This window comes from Heloderma suspectum, chromosome 1, assembly GCF_057233095.1.
Source record: "Heloderma suspectum isolate Gila_16-S chromosome 1, 16-S_ref, whole genome shotgun sequence".
NCBI lineage: Eukaryota > Metazoa > Chordata > Lepidosauria > Squamata > Helodermatidae > Heloderma > Heloderma suspectum.
Genome location: NC_139458.1, coordinates 189,787,562 through 189,801,560, shown reverse-complemented (window position 1 = coordinate 189,801,560; position 13,999 = coordinate 189,787,562).

The window sequence follows — 13,999 nt, the reverse complement described above, 5'->3', positions numbered from 1 at the left end:
GAAGATGAATGGCTGTGTTTGGGTGTTATGCAATTAAAGTGGACAAAGAGGGAGTCAAAAATAATTCTGACAGGCTGAGGGAAAGTGTATGTGATAAGCTAGGGAAAACCAGCACAAAAGTAAGGGTAGCATGTCAGTGTGTGTGTGTGTGTGTGTTCTGCAGTTTCCAAGATATGAAAGCACAGGAGAAGCTTCTGTTTAAAACTTCAGATGGCACACCAGCTTTTGAACACAACTGGCAATACCAAAGTGACATTCGGCCTGAAATGCTTGTACAACGCACATGGAGTGATTGGCATTTTTCATATAGACCAACACAGCTTAATTTGCCTTTTAAACATATATTCAGGTGGCAGACAAAGGGGCAGGGGCATAGGGAAGTCAGTGTGGGAGGACTGCAGTGTGTGTGTGTGTATGAGAGAGAGAGAGGGAGAGAGAGAATCAGGCTTCTCCTCCTCCTCCTGTTGTTGTTGTTCTTGTTGTTGTTGTTGTTGTTTTTAAAACTGTGGGAATTCATAGAATCATAGAATAGTAGGGAACGGGCCCACAAGGCCATCGAGTCCAACCCCCTACTCAGTGCAGGAATCCAAGTCAGAGCATCCCTGACAGATGGCTGTCCAGCCTCGTCTTGAACGCCACCAGTGTGGGAGAGCCCACCACCTCCCCAGGTAATTCCACAGAGTAATAATTAGGAATGTCAGAGAATTCCACCACGGATCCCAGGGAGGTCAAATTCCAGTGAATTCGCCCCCCCCTCCGGAATCTGTGGCAGAACGAAGCAACCCCCCTGCCACCCCACGAAATGGGCCCGGAATGGAGCCTACCTTGTGTCGGCCGTCCGGTGCTCTGCGAATGGCGGCCGCATCTGCGGCCGCCATTCGCATTCCGTTGAATGGCCATGATAGGCTACAAAAGTATTTACGTAGCCTATCACGGCTAAAGCAGGGATGCGATTTGCATCCCTGTGGAGGCTGTGATAGGCTATGTAAATATATACGTAGCCTATCACGGCACTAGGCAGGAACGCAAATGGCGGCCGCTGTAGCCACCGCCATTTGCGTCCCTGGCTTTTGCTGTGATAGGCTACGTATATATTTACATAGCCTATCACAGCAAAAGACGGGGCACAAATAGTGGCTGCTATGCCATTTGCGCCTCTGTCTTTTGCCGTGATAGGCTACGTAAATATATACGTAGCCTATCACGGCAAAAGACAGGGATGCAAATGGCGGTGGCTACGGTGGCCGCCATTTGCGTCCCTGCGCAGCCCAGCGGCCAGATGTCTGGCTGTGGGCGGCCCCGGCCAGTGGCTCCGCAGATTTGGCCAGGGAGAATTTCAGGGGGAGGAATGGAGCGCCTCCCCCCTGCCGCGAATGACCCCATAAGGAATGAGGTAAGGGATTCGTACATCCCTAGTAATAATTGGGTAGGGAAAGATAAGTACATATTTTGTACCAGGCCCAGAAATTCCAATTCGTAGTCACATGGATACCACAATTTATTTGAAAGGGAATACGTTTATTTTATTTTATTTATTCCATTTCTATACCTCCCAGTCGCCAAAGCTCTCTGGGCAGTTCTCCACAATTTTATAGTTTTCTCATTGTATTTATGAGTGAGGAATTTGTAGTGTTTATACCACTTAAGCCAGGAGTAGGCAACCTTTTTGGGCTCTGGGCACATTTGGCGATTTGAAAAACTGTTGTGGGCACCACCACAAAAAGGCTGACAGGGGTGGTGTGGGAAAGGACAAGTCACCTGCCTGAAAGACTGAGTACAAGGCAGGGCTGGGGTCTGAGCCCCAACACACTAAACAACTTCCTTAAACCCAGTTTTCAGCACCAATAGAAACCTATTTTGCAGCAATTCCAGGTGCTAGTAAGAAAATGTCTTCTTCTTCTTCTTCTTCTTCTTCTTCTTCTTCTTCTTCTTCTTCTTCTTCAAACAAAGGTGTCCAGGAGCACAGTGATGCCCATGGGCACCATGTTGCCTACCCCCTGACATAAGGTATAAACATCATATACATTTGCCAAGTTATATGATCCCAGGTTTGAGCCACACTCAGGCCTAGCCTTAGTCCCAGCAGTAGCATAGTAGCTGACACTGGCACTGCTGCTCCGTACATTTCCTCCAGTCCCACTGCATTACAGCTAAGTGGTGAAATGGACTTATAAAGCACTGCTGCATTTCCCTAAAAATAATTTGCATTTAATCAAACAACCACATGTAGCTAGAACATCAGGGTTGTTTTAAAATGATGCGGTCAAAGTTATTGCCACCCTCATTGCTCCGCCCTATCTGTTCACTTTCAATAGATTACTGTTTTGGATTTCCAGCCAAGACTGCCCTTCACAAAACACACCTCACATCATAGCAAAGGTCAATCTCATTCCATTCCTCTTCTGACCCTCTCCCAGCCCAAACCCAGTACTCAGCTGCACGCAGAATCTTTGTGCTCCATAGACTTAAATGCTGGAGAACACAAGAATATGTTTACCACACACAGTCAGTAAAATTGGCATAATTAGCAAACAGTTGGCATAACATGCAAACTTGTGCCAAGCATGTACAGAGTGCTTTTTCCTCATCACCAAATATTTAGAGCAATCTGTCTGTGCACATGTATAGTTAAAAAGCAAGCACTCAGTTGAAGTTAAGATGGTTTCTGAACACATTCCCAGTCTCTTTGTCTGTCTGTCTGTCTTTCTTTCTGTCCTTTTTAGAAATTAGGCATTGTGGTGGCACATAGCAACCCCCTCCCCTTTACCAGGAGGACAACATACTGTGGTCTGAGTTACAAAGAAGAAATGATGTGAGCATTACAGGTCCTATTACGTTTCATATATTGCCTTTTCAGACATTGCTTATTATGGCATATAAAAGCAGGATAGGGGAAGGCAGGAACCTCCCCATGTGGCTGGGGCAAAATCTTCCGTTCTGCTCCTGTGGTCTACAGAATTCGGAGACTCTACAGCTGCTGAAGCCAGACAGAGCTAAAGGGCATTAAACACTAAATCATAGTTTTGTGGTCATTGCCCTCGATAGGTATGTGGTCAAATCATTCTTACATCCCTATTTATTGATTGGTTTTTATTGGATTTATACCCTGCCCTTCAACAGGTTCCCATGGCAACTTGCAACAAGTTAAAATGACAATAAAACAAATTAAAACAAAAAGCATTAAAGCAAGAACATTAAAACACCACAATATAAAAGCGTACCGTAATAAAAGCAGTCTTTCCTTTCCTCTATGAAGTACACAAATTCAGCTGCATGTGTTTACTGCACATGCCTTTCCCGGAAATCATTAACATTTGGTTTATGTTGCATTTTTACTGGATTTACTGCTTTGCATAAGGAAGGTGTGTATAAACATTCAGCGCTCCATGAAGCAAATGAAGTATGTTAGACATTTGATATACTGTAAAGTCTTTTCGCCTTTGAGAAATGCCCTTTCCACTTTTTGTGCCTTCAAATGGTCTCTAAATAATAGCTGTCTTCAACTGATTGTATCAGAGAGTTTAACTGTGGCATCCAAATTGGCTTCTAAAATTGCATAGAAAGTTGTGATCTAAAAGTCCTGGAATATATTTTGTAAATTCATGTCTCCAGGCTTGGTGAAATGTGTAACCGATAGAAGGCATTATAGACTCACAGTCGTCATTAGTATGGTAATTACAAGCATGCTTAGCGTTTATTTTATTTTATTTATATCCCACCTTTCTGCCAAAAAAGTCACTCCCCTGAAGTTCTTAAATGGAATATCGATTGTGGCCAGGATCCAAACAGCTACTTCAAGTATGCTAAGGGCTTGGGTATGCCTTGACTTTTGGGGGTATGTCTTGGTTTTGACTTTTTTCCCCATTTGAATGACGGATCAACATGCCATATCACAAATACTGTTGAGATGCCATGGAGCCTTGAAACTAGTTTGCCTTCTGGCACAGGAGGTGGCAGCTCAAGAAACACATCCAAAGCCCCCCTCCCGCTTCCCCTGCTGAACTAGCTGTGCACTTCCTTGGATCTCAGCTTGCATATGAATCTCCTGTATTCCATGTGCAGAGGTACATCCACTGAAATCAGTAAGGACCTTTCTGTATGTTTACAGATGTCAAAGGCTGTACCTAGATAGGCTATATCCTAGCACTTCTAAGGTGCTTCTAGACAGAGGGGTCTTAGCGCTTACAACCAGAAGATATTGCACCGTTTAAAAAAAAAAGTGGAAGAAGTGGTGGGAAAACATGGAAGTGGCAGGGCAACAACATCTGGATCTCCTGTAAAATTCGATGAATGAGGCAGGGCAATGGGATGATAAAAGCACCTATAATTATTGCTCTCATGCTGTGAGCTACAACCAGAATTGCAGTTGACTTTTCACACTCTTGGGGGTTTTGCACTTTTCTGCTATGTCCCATCCATACCAAGGGTACTTCCAGACCAGGTTTTTATTGTGCAATCAATCACGGAATTTTACAGGACATTCTCATCTTTAATTCAGTGCCTTTGGATTGGTAGCACTAGCAACCCTCCATCTGAAAGCATCCCGGTGGGCATGACATAGAGGCCGTGGCTGTGGAACATCCAGTCTACTGGAGTGGCCATTAAAACACACACACACAATCTGAGCAATCCTTAAAAAAAACCCCAATTATTTAATTAGCACTGAAGAGCTTATTCATTTAAGCATGATTGCCTGATTACTGCCCATGAAATGTCAAAAAACAGAAAGTGTTTAATGTTTGTTGTACATCGCGAGTGTTTAATTAGAAGAAGAAAACACATTGCTAAAATGGGGGTGACTAGAAAGGCAGAGGGGTTTTAATTTTTGTTTAAATAGCATTATAGGGTTGTAACACTTTTTCAAGAGCAATTTTGTGATATATATATATATATATATATATATATATATATATATATAGTGTTTTCGCACTAGTTTAATGATCAATTGAAAAATCAATGATGTGATAAAAATGGCACCTACTGTAAAGGTGTGCTGCCTGATATGTCACTACACACATGGAAACCACCTCTCTTGGATAGAACCATCTCTGAAGTTTACATTAATGTTCCATTCCTGCCCCCACCCCCACCTGCAACAAGTCAGAATGTCTGCAGTCTGAGAAGATGGTACAGGAAAACAACTGAATGATAACCAGTGCTTCTAGAAGGGGCTTTCATGGCACCAACGCCCTCCCTCATTCGTGGAAATTAAGGAGAATTTTGACAACAGCACCTTCTACTTGTGGCCCTCCTGTGTTTTCTCACTGCGTCTTCCATCTTTTTTCTTAATGCAGAAAAACCACTGAGGAAAAGATGAACAGCTGCACACCTTCTGAGGGCCTTTGTAAGCAAGGCATTCATTGTGCGCTTGTGATTCCACACTCACGGTAGTTTGCAGGTGCTTTACACAGTAACATCCTCCTCTAGGGCATCTTCCATTCTTTGCAACCATTTAGTGGGAGAGGGGGGGGGTCAAATGAGGAAAGTCCAGTATATCAGGGAATGGCGGAATGAAACTCAATGCACTTATGCAATTCTGGTATACCACAGCACCATCTAGAGGTTATGTAATGGAATATATAGGAAGTCAGAGAAGGAAAAAATCCAGGAGAAAAGGTGTAAAGGAGCCAATCATAATCCCACAAAGAATCTGGAAGCAGAAGCCTCGGTAAAGTGGCAGGTTAAATGCCTCGTGTAGGAAAGCCCTAATTGCTAGCGCTAGGAGCCCTCAGTCTGGAAGCATGCAATTATTGTGTGGATGCCCTGTACAAAGTGATAGAAGGAGGCACACAGCGGTTGCACAGACACAAGGCCTCATGTGGAAGCACCCAAAGGCTTTTAACTGGTTGTGCTAAAGCAGCTAAATAAAAGAGATGACATTCAATGATTAAAAAAAAAGAGAAAAATCAGTCACAAGCAATGGTACTAATTCTACTGGATGATTTTGTAGAGGTGGTGCTGGATGATTTTGATCATCTACTGGATGATTTTGTAGAGGCCCTGTATTTCCTAAACTGGTAGCTTTTCTCCCACCCTGATCTTTTGAAAGCTCACTGGTAGTAGTCCCTCCTAGAAAGCAGCGGCAGGGAGAGCAAAATCCATCCCCAGTTCTGTGATTATGCTTCCTTACAGCCAACTGTGCTCTCTGCATCTGTGCTTATTAATTACTGTCAGGCCAACATTTTCAATGATTAATTTGCCTCTCGAAGTTAAAACAATAAAGGACACTTAGTGAATACAACTCAAATGAAAAGGAGGACTTCTTTTGGATCATCTATATTTTTTACTGGTCTTTTTTCCCGTGGAGATGACCTACCTAAACCTAGTGGGAGAGTACTGAAGGAAACTAGCCATTTTGGCATCTACAAAGCCCCCCAACAGTTTGAAGCCCTTGCTGCTGAGTATGCGATATTGGCCAATTAGGTGTAGGCATGTAGAGAGGGGTCCGCTCCAATTATGACAGCCTCCAATGTTTTGCCTCTAATTAAGACCTTTGTCTCGTGAAGGGCCAGCTTGTCTAATGCTAGTTCATGGAGGTTAAATTTATAACTTACAGTGACAATTCGGTAGGTCCCTGCAGTTTTGGAAATGGAGTTCAGCCTAGGGAAGATGGGAGGAAACTGGGCCATTCCTGCCTCTTGATACATTTCAACAGATTTGTCATCTTAGAATTGTATCATTTTGGAGTTGTAACAAGGGTCCAACACTGCTAGTGCACTAGTGCAATTGATGTTGCACTAGTGTAATCCGACACTTGCACAATATCAATAGCACTTGCTAGCACAATGGGAAATTTGGAGGCACAGCAGCAGGAGAAAAGCTGCAATTTTCCTTTAAAATAAGGCACATGCCTTGTTTTCATGCAAATTTGTGCTCCCAGGAAGCGCCCAGGGGCATGATTTTGCTTGAAAAAAGCTGTGCATGCCCCACATGCCTTGTTTTAAAGAAAAATAGCTCCTTTTTGACACTGCCACCAAACTTCCAGTTGCACTAGCAAGCACTATTTATGTTGTGGAAGCATTGGTTTATGCTAGCACGATGTTCAAAATGCTAGCGCATGGACACCATTGGATCCTTCCCATAGAGGTACTTTCCTCATATACTGTGAGCTGATGTGGTACAGCAGGAAAGCTATTGTTGGAGACCCATCTCTGCTCCCTTAGAGAAGTCACTGTCATTCAGCCTCTGCTCCACATTCTGTAAAATTGGAACATTAGAGGACACACCTCTTAGGGTTTCTCTGCTATCAGTGCCCTCATCCTTAGTGCACACATGAGCTTGGGCTGTGCACATGTATTTTTGGTTAAAGAGTCTGAATAATGCTGATCAGTGCTTTGGTTGGCTGGGAGATGAGAATGGGAGGGGCTTCCCACTTCCTGTCCTGAAGAGGTGAGAGGTGCTCATCAGAATCTTTAAGGAAGATGACACCCATGCATCCTAGTGCTAGTCAATTGCACACACAGCAGCTGCTTTGCACACTTGAATCCTCATAGTAATGTGTGTGTGGAAGCTTGCTTCCATGCACGTGTGGCCCCTTGTTGGATTGCTGCAAAGATCTGTAAATCCTTTTGCATACCAAAGATACTACATCATCATCAGTGACCCAAACCAACAACTTAAGTCAAAGCAAAAGTTCTTGTGAGTTAACATGGACTCACACTGTAATCGATGTTGGGCGTCATTTAATGTCTGATGTTTGAAAGTGAATGATACCACAAACAGAATCCTGATTGCACAGCAATATTTTTCTTTTGTTTATCCCTCTGTGTAAATTTCTTTGGGCAGTATAACACATTGTAGATGACACTGCATATCAATAAAATTGATTACTGTGTGTTGAACCAACACCCCCCCCCCAATTAAATCAGAACTGGCATTGTTAATACATGTTAACGATAGCTTGGAAATCGAAGTTTGCAAAATGATAATGATTTGTAATGGTTTCTTTATTAAGCTTCTAAAAGTTTGAAAAATATCCTTTTAATATCGTGAAATAAAATATTTTACCTTGGATTGCCATGCTATAGTTCTGACCACTGTAAACCAATAAACTCTAATTTCTTTAGCCAAAGATGCTAAAGTAATGGCTAGAATGGATGGGGGTAAACAATTTCAGTGCACTGCAATAATGGGCTTTAAAGAGAATGTAATTAAGTGCTCTGAATCGGCATTATATTGCACCATCTGATTTGCTTATGGAAATTGTGTGTGATAGTAGAAAAATGTTTTATCATATGAAACCGATATATTTCCTTTGAAATATATTGCCATTGGTGAAATCCTCTTCTCATTCAGCTGCAGCAACCCCTCCACTGACTTCAATGGTTGTAAATTACACTCATACAGGATATGCCTTGTTTTATAGATGTTACTCAAAATATCTTTGTAAATAGAAAACTATAAGGAGAAATACTATTTTCATTTATGTATCGTTTTATTGGTTTTCTTTTGCTTCTAATAACACCAGTGCAACAAACTCCCATTTGGCCTTTCCCTTGTCTTTCTTCTTCTATAGCAGCCTGAGTATATCTATAGTACAGTTAAACTGATTTGATAAGTCATTCCTTCTTGCCAGGGAATCCTAGGAAATGCAGTTCTGTAAGGGGCCTGGGATCTCTAATAGAACATTCTTAGTGCCCGCATCAAACTACAATTCCCAGGATTATTTTAAGAATGCCATGGCCATACATTAGATTAAAACACATATAAATTAGTAGTGTAGATCTGATCTCTGTCACATTGATAGATACACCTGCATTAGAGGGGGGGCGAGGTCAAGAAAAAAAAAGCACCATAGTAATGCACAGATTATGATTTTAATCCATTCTATTGCCTTCTATTTTATCCAAGACATCTAATTAATCTTCTGTAAACTGTTGTTTTGTGGAAGGTTAATTCTACTAGTGACCCTATCCACATTGCCATCTGTGGTGGCACTAGGCTCTTCCATTCTCGGAGTCCAGCCCGTTCCACCAAAGTGATGCTCTACGTGTCCTGTGAGCTTCAAATTCCAAGAGCTGCCCCCAAAGTGCCATGCCTGTGTTGCAATCATTTTGGCTGATCTCTTTCAGGGTGCTATGCAGCTTTAGACAGAAAAGAGTCCTACAGCTCCCAGAATTCCCTAGCCAGCCATACTGGCTGGGGAATTCCACAGTTGTAGGACTTTTCCTGGCTAAACATGCGTTGGATTGTGCCCTTAACTTATCTGTCTTTAGTCTTTCAGTTTCTGTTGTTTTAAATCTGTCACTGTTTTTTAAATCTTTGTACTGCTGCTAGGTTTTATTTTGTTTTTTTTTTTATTTTATACTCTAGTTTTAAACTTATATTGTATTTTATCATGTTTTATTTTATGGTTTTAATTGTTGTGACCCATCCAGACAGCTTCAGATATTGGGCGGTATAGAAATGTAATTAATTAATTAATTAATTAATTCACCACAATGGGACCGAATCTATACACAAGGGCAGACCATGAAAAAAGGTCTCAGGCAATAAAATGCAAAAACCTTTTGAGTACAATTTAGTTCTGCTTTTTTGATTTGAGGTGACAGCTGTCTGTCAGCATCTCCCTATCAGGGCCAGTTCTTACATTAAAGGCGCACCATGGCTCCATCTGACGCCACTCCAGTTATGCCGCTCAAGCAACATGTCAGTGAAGGCTATCATGTGGGCTGGGCTGATGACACAGCTACTTTCTGCAATAGTATGGTCCTCCACTAGCACATGGATCTCCCACTTTCTCACCTTACCAGCTAACCCTTCTAACGATAGATGGATCCATGTAACACCTGTACCATAAGAACTGCCCTTTCCACTCCTTGGTTAGGAAAAAAAACCCATTTTGCTGGCACAAGAATTAAAATGATTCCTACAGTATGCTTGCAAATAATAATAATAATAATAATAATAATTATTATTATTATAAATTGGAAGATCTTCAGTTTTGAAATGATTAATAGTAGAAAAGGATAGGAAATGTTTGACATCATTAACAGAGATTGTATTTAAACAAGGAATAGTTCCATCACAGAAGCAGTGTTCTCCCAAAACAGAAGTTCTCATCTAGAGTGCATGAGATGCTCACATTAGTAGGGAATCCTGACATTGAGAAGAATGACATGCAGTTGATTAGCTTGGAGCCTCCAGTATGTGCTACTAATGAGAAAAGTAAGAACTCTGGTGCAGAGCTGAATGCTTTCAAAATCCTCTTCAGAGTCAGTCTTGACACTCCATGAAATATTCTGAAAATCAGTTCTTTCCTACTAATGATTCTATTCAGGCATTGTGCATTTCCGGACTTCTTTCTGATTTTGCATTGAAAGAGAACATAAATGTCTTATTTCTTTTTGCACAGATCAGCTAGGTTTATGCAAAACCTGCAGGTTTACTACACAGCTTCTCAAGACATAACCTTTTGTGACCATGTTGTGGGTACCTCACACATATTCTTCCAGTAGTAGAAATGTCTTAGGGCATCTCTACACCATCCTAAAATCCTGCATTTAAAATGGGGCTTTTTGCTCCTGCTTTAAATTCAGGATCAGGACGGACTCCCTTTACTTGCACTTCCTTTCCCCTCTCCCCTTTCCCCCTCCTTCTCCCCCTTATCTGAGTCTTCCATATGTTTAATTGATCTCGCTCCTCTTTTTGCGGCTTTTCCTCTTTTCACGGAGGGAACTCAAGGGAACACAACGGGGTAATTTGATAGCTCATTATCTGCGATCTATTTAAAAATGGAAAAAAGGGCATTTTGTGCAGGAGGCACCCTGGAGGGTCACAGCAGCATGTAAAGAGCCTGCAAATGTCCATTGAAGGAGCAATCTCAATCGCAAGATAAAAGCTCTGTGTGAAGGAGCCCTTAATTAGGGATGATGCATACACTACTATAACAGGGGCAGGCAACTTGTGGCTCTCCCAATCTTTTTCAGCCTACAGCTCCCATGGTCCTTCATCATTGGCTATTCTGGCTAGGGCTGATGGGAGTTGTAAGCTAAAAGGGCCACAGATTGCCCACCTCTGCAATATAGCTTCAGCAGGTGTAGTGCAGGTGTCATAGGTCACTCTCTGGTCAGTCTCCGTAAACAGAATTAATGATATGTTGTTATGAATGTCTCCTACCCTCCATTATCATGAGGGCTTCCCCTAGTTTGTTTAAATCTAAGGTCAGAGTAGGGATTCTTTCATATTTCTCTGTGTGAAATAGAAAGCCAGCATGGTGTAGTGGCTACAGCGTTGGTCTGGGAGCTGGGAGATCCGGGTTCTAGTCCCTACTCGGCCATGGAAGCTCACTGGGTGACAGTGGGCCAGTCACAGGCTCTCAGCCCAACCCACCTCACAGGGTTGTTGTTGTGAGGATGAAAGGGAGAGGAGGAGGATTATGTCCGCCACCTTGGGTTCCTAACAGAGGAAAAAAGGAGGGATATAAATGTAATAAATAAATAAAACAGAGTATTAACTTTGTTTTCAGTGAGAATGAAGAAATTGAGAATGAAGGATGACACATTTCACTTTTCTTACAAAGTCAGCAGCAGCCTCTGAGTCACATTTTATTATGTTCTCCAGAAGTTGCATGTGGATTGTAACCCAGGTGACTCCATTGTATGTCAATTATTTTCTGGCCTGCTTTGAGCAAAAAACAAACAAATAACAGAAGCATGAGGCCATGTTGATATCAACATATAATGAGTCAGATATTTTTAATTGATGGTAAAGGAAAGTTCTCAGGCTGTTTTGTTGTTGTTTTTCTACATTTGGGATTCAGTTTCACTTTGCTTGGCTGTGTACAGACTTTTAAAAAAGAGGGCGACCCTGTAACATTTTAAAGTTGCATTGGATATAGATATCTTCCTTCCAGATCTTGCTGCTATTGCTGGGATCCTAACACTTGCACAACAGCTAGCCAGTTTTCTTCTTCAGAAATTATCAGAGGTGTCTCTATATTTGGGGCGAATGGGGCAGTGACCCTCTGCCTCGCCCCCACACATCTGTGGCAGAGAAGTCCCCCCAAAACCAGCTACACGTGCTCCAGTGCACTGCATGCAGCTGCCGATTGCCATGCATGATCTTCTCCTGCCCTCCACCAAGAATCTCAGTAGACTATTGAGTATCTGACCTGCCCTCCGCCCCACCAGCCCCCATGAGCTCCAGCCACCACTGCCAGTGATCTTATTCTTTATATTTAATGGGCACAATCCACTTGCTCTGTGGGCACAGTGCTCAGGGCGGAAGATCCTGATAGGTCTCACTTATGTGTGCATCCTCTTCCCTCCCCTTTGTGTGCACCCCCACTCATACACAGGCAGTACAACGGGACCACGGGGTGGGATGTCTGCCCACCCCTCCACATTCTTATCTATCTCTCCCACTTCTCTCAAAACCAGTTTACTTGTGTTCTGAGGATAAGTAACTTGCACAGGGCAGAGAGAGAGAGAGAGAAGACAGGATGGGCAATATGGGAGGTCTGCACAGACCATCCATTCACCATAACTTCAAGTTGCGCTGGCTGTGCACATTCCTATGTGCACACACACAGGCAACTCGAGTGGAAGAAACAGGGATCTCTTAAGCCTTATTAGAATTCCCTGTGCCGGCGCTTTGAGCAGATCGTGTCCAGCCAGTGTTTCTCTCTTTGATGGACATCCCTCCCACCCCCAGCATCACAGCACACACCTCTCATTTTGGTTTTTGTTTAAATGTGTAAATTGGTTCACACACACATGCACACACACACAGCAAGGCTAGGCCCTCACGGACAGCTTTCTTTGCTCTCCTCCAAAATGTTTCAGCTGTTGCCATGCTAGGCTGAAGGCTCAGGACCTGTGTGACAATAATGCTAAGAGGATGCTGCTATCACACCATTAAAAAAATTGTCTGAAGTGAACAGCCTCCAAAGGTGTGCATGACTCCAAAGATGAACTCATGGCCGTGTTGGTTATAAGTAACAGTTTTACAGCATACATTTTTATTACAGATTACCATAAAAAACAGTTGACATTGCATAGAGATGTCAAACAAATTGTCCAATGATTGGCTACTTAATGAACATTCAATATTATTGAGCTCAGGAGGAAATAAAAAGAGAACAACATCACAACCTGATTACTGGTGATGTGTCTCCAGTCAAAAATGGTCATGTGTGTAATTCTGAGCTTTAGTTTTGCAGCACTATATTGGAAAAGACTTTGAATGTTCTTGCACGTGGGCCAGCTCTTTGAGAGTATGATTCAACTTGTAAAAATATCCCCATGCAAGGGTCTCCAGCTGAGTACAACCATCTGTCTCTCTTAGGCTGCCATCCTATCCCCACTTACCTGGGAGTAAATCCCATTAAACCCAATAGGATCTACTTTTGAGTAGACATGTATAAGATTACACTGTTTCTCCCCCTGCACCATCTCCCTGTTTCTTTAAAGACAAGTATAATTCTCTAATGTGATTTCATGGACTGTAATTGCAAAATCTAAGACTCCCACCAGCCTAAGACGTGAAGCAAGAATATAAGTAAATAAAGGAATCTCAGAGAAACGTCCATGGAAATGGCAAAAGAATAGTCTGCTTGTGAAACTGCTCTACAGATTTAAGTGTTCCTTCACTCTCATGTTAAAATTAAATGCAAGGTAAGGTGACTGAAAGATACTGTCTAAGATTATTTAGAACAGCGGTTCTCAAACTTTTTTTCCCCCCATGGACCACTTGGAAATTGCTGGGAATCTTGGTGGATCACTTAATACACTCCTTTGTTCTATAAATCAAAGTACATATATAACTCATATTTAATAAAAATTTTCTTCAGCACTGGCATCATCTCCTTCTTCCTCATCATCAAAACCAGCACCATGTTATGAAAAAAACAATCCCTAGGCTAGGGCCTTGTTATCTTGTTCAATAATCTGGCCCTGGTAAAAAAAAAATCTCCTTTTTAAAGAATAAATCACATTCAGGGCAAGTACAGATATTCCCCGCTGTTCTGCAGCCTTTGTTTGGACCACTTGAATACATC